The sequence below is a fragment of the Capra hircus genome, chromosome 15, assembly GCF_001704415.2.
Source record: "Capra hircus breed San Clemente chromosome 15, ASM170441v1, whole genome shotgun sequence".
Classification (NCBI taxonomy): domain Eukaryota; kingdom Metazoa; phylum Chordata; class Mammalia; order Artiodactyla; family Bovidae; genus Capra; species Capra hircus.
Window position 1 is genome coordinate 9,567,750 of NC_030822.1, and position 6,566 is coordinate 9,574,315.

Consider the following 6,566-nt stretch of genomic DNA (forward strand, 5'->3'; position numbering starts at 1 on the left):
AAGAAGCGCGTCCTTTTTTTTTTTTTTTGGAAGGCTTGTGCCTGGAGAAAGACCCTGATGCTGGCAAAGGCGGGAGGAGAAGGGGACAATAGAGGATGAGATGGTTGGATGGCATCACTGACTCGATGGACATGAGTTTGAGTAAGCTCCGGGAATTGGTGATGGACAGGGAAGCCTGGCGTGCTGAATGAAGTCCATGGGGGTCGCAAAGACTGAGCGACTGAACTGCAGTGTGCCTGGCTAGGAGCTCTTGGTTGCGGCTTGGAGGGAAATACAAAGATGACTGCGTTTCTGCCCTTAAAGGATCTCAAGTTGGCCAGAAAAGTGATTTTACAGGGAGAAAAATAAGATGGTGAATGAGAGTGCAAGCTCTTCCATTGTAAGTCATAAACTATTTACAACGGATTCAAGGAAGATAACACAAATCTGTGGCAATGGATTCAGTGTTGTTTTTATTCTTTTTAAATTTGGTATTTTTTTTTTTTTGAGCAAAAATCACTCAGGTGTCCTAAAAAAAAAAAAAAAGACTCTAGTTTCAAACAAAACAAAACAGAAAAACCCAAAAAACAAAAAAATTTGTCCATCAAGCTAAACAAGTCTAGGAGTGAATTTTGGCTTGCCGGGAAGGTTTGTTTATCTTTGCTTGCTGCCAGAGTAGAGTTAGGACCACCTGATTGTGTTTAATAGTCAAGAGGGTAATAACTAGCTGAAACCATATATCCTTATTGATAAGAGTCTGTAAAATACGAGTTTAAACTAAAAAAAAAGGAAGTTGCAAAACAGCTATAAAATAATCACATTTTTATTACAAAAAGCATACAAAACAAAGTTACATGTATTCATATTGAACAGTCAAGATTGAAACATCAAGCTATGGTAAATTTCAAACCCAGATTCACTTGTGCAGAACATACGCAGACAATGGTTACAAAGCAGTTCCTGGGACCTTGTATCGCTCATTTAGATTAAGGATATTTTAAAATATTAGGAAGTAGGAGAGGAGGAGTTGGTGAGGGTTTTTTGAAAGAGAAATCTTGGACTTTCCAGGTGGGCTCAGTGGTAAAGAATCCACCTGTCAATGCAAGAGGCGCAACAGACTCAGGGATGATCCCTGGGTCGGGAAGATCCCCTAGAGGAGGAAATGGCAACCCGCTCCAGTATTCTCACCTGGAAAATGCCTTAGACCGATGAGCCTGTGAGGCTACAGTCGATGGGGTTGCAAACAGTCGGACATGACTTAGCCACTGAACAACCAAATGGGGTGGGGAATAAACAGCAGAAAGGCAGGATGGGAAGCAAGTTCCACCTGGAGCAGAGATCAGGTTGAAAATTGAGTTTAGTGTTTGTGTTCACATGTGGGAATGGACAGTTTAATTTCTGAATCGAGGACTATCTTTTAACTAAAAGCAAGTAAAAAAGTTCCGGCTCTGCCAGAATTTTTCTCTAGTGTTCGAACAAGATTTCTCTACCTTAATGAATTTTAAAGAGATAGTGAAAGGCAATAACAAAGGTGTGATGTTGATCTCATCCACTACATTAGGTACTCAATATAGTGTGAAGTGTTTGTATAAAAATAGGAAAGTGATCTGGGGCAGGAAGTGAGGCTGCGTTTTCAAGAGGACTGTTGCTTTGGCTTAATATTTTAATTCACTACGGTAAGAATAAATTATTATATACATATAATATAATGTGCATGCATGCTAAGTCACTCAGTCCTGTTGACTCTTTGTGGCCCTGTGGCCAGTAGCCCGCCAGGTTCCTCTGTCCATGGGATTCCCAGGCAAGAATAGTGGAGTTGCTTGCCATCCCCTCCTCCAGGGGATCTTATGGACCCAGGGATTGATCCCTCATCTGTTACATCTCCTGCATTGGCAGGCAGGGTGTTTTTTTTTTTTTTTTTTTTTTACCACTAGCGCCCATTGGGAACTGAAGTCGCTCAGTCATTTCCAGCGCTTTGCAACCCCATGGACTGTAGCCTACCAGGCTCCTCCATCCATGGGATTTTCCGGGCAAAAGTACTGGAGTGGGTTGCCATTTCCTTCTCCAGGGGATCTTCCCCACCCAGGGATCGAACCTGGGTCTCCTGCACTGCAGGCAGATGCTTTACCATCTGAGCCACCAGGGAGTCCCCTTGGGAAGCTCAAGTATAATATATAATATACAAGCTCTCTATAATTTTATATACCTGATTTTTTAAGCATAAACTTCAAAAAAGATGAACGACTCAACCAGTGTTTTTCTGCTTTAAAATATACATACTCATACAATTTCCTTCAAACCTAATCCTTAACTAACTTGCTAGGCAGTTCCCCGCAAGACTCACCCTTCTTTCTTCGTTGCTGCCCTTTAGTTAACCACAGTAATCAGTCTTATGGACTCTTCTCGGCTTCCTTACTCTTCTCTGACCCCCAGCCCTGCTTCAGTTCAAATTATATTTTTTTCCTCTATTTCCGACTGGTCATCTAGGCTCAGGGACTAAATTTGGCCCTAGTGATGATAATTTTGATGACAATGATTGTGATGGTAATATTAAGAGGAGTCCTTCTAATAATAACCAACATATATCCAGAGCAATGATAAAGTTCTAAGCATTTTACACAAATTCATTCCTAAAAGCTCTGCGAGCTAGGAAATGATATTTTCGTCTTCACTGACAAATGAGCAGACAGAGATGGGATGTGAACTGACTTGCCTAATATCCCTCAGCAGGTAAAAGCTGGGTTGGGCTTTTGAGTCTTGGCAGCTGAATTCCAAAGCCCATGCTCTTTACTCTGAAAGCGTCACTCATCCCCAACACCCCCTCCCCCCACCCCTGGCCCCCAATGCTACATCCAACCAATCATGGGTCTCAACTCTACACCCTAAACCTATCACACGTTTATCTCTTTCTCATCATCCCTTCTTCAGTGGTTCAGGCCAATACCCTCACATGTGAGCAATGGCCACAGCTGCCTATATCAATTCTTTGTCTCTGATCTCAGTGGACTCTACATCTTAGTATGTGTTAATCGCTCAGTTGTGTCCGACTCTTTGCGACCCCATGGACTGGAGCCTGCCAGGCTCCTCTGTCCATGGAATTCTCCAGGCCAGAATACTGGAGTGGATTGACATTCCCTTCTCCAGGGGATCTCCCCGACCCAAGGATTGGACCTGGGTCTCCTACATTGCAGGCAGATTCTTTACCGTCTGAGCCACCAGGGAAGCCCAGATCTTTTCATCATTTTGATTTTTTTCGTTTAAGCAAGTTAGCGTAGGAATACAGTATCATATTAACATAGTCAAATACTATAAAATTATTTTGCATAAAACCTAAAAGTTCTTTGTCACATCTGTCTTCCCCAGAGGTAACTATGGCTATCAATATAGTTTACAGTCTTATAGACCTTTATACACAATATGTTGTTTAAGAAAATACGTAACTGTTGGGTTGGTCAAAAAGTTTGTTCAGGTTTTTTGGTAAGATGGTACGAAAGACTGGAACAAATTTTTTGGTCAACCCAGTATATGTAGTAACACAGCACATTTTGTTGGTGCCTTGCTTTGGTTACTTAGCGATATGTTTTATAAATCTTTCCATGACAGCGCTGACTAGTATTGATGTACCATAGTTCATTTATCCATTTGCTTTGTAAGGGTATGTTGTTGCCCACTTTTTATTACTACAAAGTCTGATAAACGGGTGATTTTTAAATTTCCTTCTCTGTGCTTTTCCGTATTGTCCAGCTTCTCTTCTATTTTTGTAGTTTTGTTTTTCCTGGCCACTGGATCTGTGAATGAGTTCACAGGTCAATTTTGTCAAAATCCCTCTATGCTTACAAAGGCGGAATTAAGTCCCAGAAAAGAGAATTGGTTTGGCTCAGGTTAGGGCATCCCACGGACGGAGGAGCCTGGTAGGCTGCAGCCCATGGGGTCGCGAAGAGTCGGACACGACTGAGCGACGTCACTTTCACTTTTCACTCTCATGCATTGGAGAAGGCAATGGCAGCCCACGCCAGTGTTCTTGCCTGGAGACTCCCAGGGACGGCGGAGCCTGGTGGGCTGCCGTCTATGGGGTCGCACGGTCGGACACGACTGAAGGGACTCAGCAGCAGCAGGGCGTGTGTCCTGCTTTGATCCAGTCAGTTAGGAACAAGGAAGTGAGATCACGGGGGCCGTGTGTTCAGATGAAGGAGGGCCTGTTCCCGGAGAAAGGAGAGGTGGGAGCGTGTTGCTATGGCACCCTCTATCACAGGGCTTCCCAGGTGGCACTACTGGTAAAAACCCGCCTGCCAGTGCAGGAGGCACGAGGGACGTGGGTTCGATCCCCGGGTCGGGAAGATCCCCTGGAGGAGGGCATGGCAACCCACTCCAGTATTCTTGCCTGGAGAACCCCCATGGTTAGAGGAGCCCAGCGGGCTGTAGTCCACAGGGTCGCACAGAGTTGGACACGAAGGAAGTGACTTAGGACGCACACCTCCATCAGTGGGGATGCTTAAAGGCCATCTGGATTCCGCTTTGCCAGTCTCAGTGCTTGAATAGAGGCTGTGTTTTGCCTCATCACTCAGCAAGTATTTATCAAACACCTTCTGTGAGCCAGGCATTGGTTTATTTTATTAAAAAATCATTTATTTGGTTGTGCCAGGTCTTGGTTGAGGCATGCAGGATTTCTCTCTCTCTCTTTTTAGTTGTGGCATCTGAGTTCTTAGTTGAAGCGTGTGGGATCTGGTTTCCCCGAGCAGGGATTGAACCTGGGCCCCCTGCTTTGGGGGCACAGAGTCTTATGCCACTGAACCACCAGGGAAGTCCCCAGACACTGTTTAAGAATGCAAACAACTAGGCATGAAACATACCTGCTGCGAGAGAGGAACAATAAACAAAATGCGGAAGTAAAATATATTTGATTTACAAAAGTACATTGATGACATCAACATAGTGTACTCAGCCAATAGGCAGATTGTATGTACTGATACTGTGATATGTGACTGATCACATGGTCTGAAATGAGCTTTCCAGGGACAGGAAGTGACCTGGGCAGTCATCTGGTTTAGTACGTACCCTTGAAATCTGCAGTGAACACTTCTTCGCTTCTCTTGTTCCTCTATAACCCTCAGTTCTTTCTAGCCTGAACTGAAATTGTTTAAAGACACTGCCCTGGGTAATAAAACTTGGAGCCACTTATTAATGTGCAATAAATGTTAAATGAGTAAAAGAATGAACTCAGGACTAAGCAAACAGTCAAACTGTTCTGTCCCCAGTTTATTACAGTATGGTCAAAGATCCTGAGGATGGCTTGGAAGGAATTTGTCACTTTGTTTTTACTTTTACAATTGTATTTTTAGGAAAACCATTCTGTCTTTTTTCCTTGCCTCTCCTCCCTCCACCCACCCAACAGTCAGTGGCCTTTGCCCTAGTAAATTGTGGCATTTCAAGCACTGTGACTATCTTTGAATCTATTTTTGTTATAATTTTGAAATTAAGCTTGATTCTCTACTAAATATGTGTTGAAAGGCTTAAAGAAACGCCCCCTCTCCTGCCATTACTTTTTAATGCTGTGTGCTTTGGATCAGTCTGAGTCCTTACATTCTGAGAACATTCATTTTAATCCAATTTTTTTAAAGAGGGCTTTTTAAAAGTCTAACAGAATCAAGATTGTGACTCTCTAGAAGAAACAGGGAAAGATTAAGGTCGAGCTGGGTCTTAACCTGAACTAATGATGATAATGATAGTCAATATCCATTGAATGTTTACCATGTGCTTGATAGCATGGTAAAATGCTATCTAACCCTTATGTAAAATGCTTGCTAACCCTTATGGAGTGGCCGCTGTCAGCCAGGATTGGTCCTACATATCTTCCATGCTTTAACTCACAAAGACCTTAGGTAAGGCAGATTCCAGTATAAAGAGATGGAGAAACCAAGACACAGAGATGTTAAGGACCTGCCCAGGGTCACACAGCTGGTGAGTGGGAATTTTGGGGTTCCTACGCTGCTCTGGTACTCTGTTCTGATGGATATACCTGATTACCTCTTGTCTAATGCGTTGATTTCTTAGATGGGTTATGTCATGTCTAGAGTCTCGCAGTTCTGTATCAAGGAATAGTTGACCTTCTAACCCAACTTAGATCTTGCCAGCAGAGCCTCACATGCTCATTAATGGTGCCTGCTTTATAAGGTTGCTATGAGAATTACATGAAATAATGGAACCAAGTGCCTAGGACGGTGCCTGGGTCACAGTAAGCCCTTGGTCAACATTGGTTTCCTTCCCTTGTACCATTCGAAGATCTCACTCATTTATATTTCAAGAATGGATGGTCTTGGTTACTGTAAGTTGCTCAGTGGATGTCAGTTTGCTCCCTCTATTGTATCCCATATTAGTTTCCTGGAGCTGTCATGACAAATTATGAGAAACTTGCTGGCTAAAATAGAGGCTTTGGCTCTCCTAGTTCTGGAGATCGGAAGTCAGAAGTCTAAATCAAGGTGTTTGCAGGACCGAGGTCCCTCCAGAGGCTCTAGCAGGGATTTTATTTCTTGTCTCTTCCAGTTTCTCATGGCTGTTGGCATTCCTGGGCTTGTGGTTGCTCATTCTAA

The 6,566-nt window shown here is 43.3% G+C and overlaps 1 non-coding gene across 1 annotated transcript; it reads right to left on the reverse strand.

The window, feature by feature from the left end:
* Positions 2,054 to 2,125, reverse strand: TRNAC-GCA. The gene has a single exon. It is a non-coding gene; the product is annotated as a tRNA-Cys (tRNA).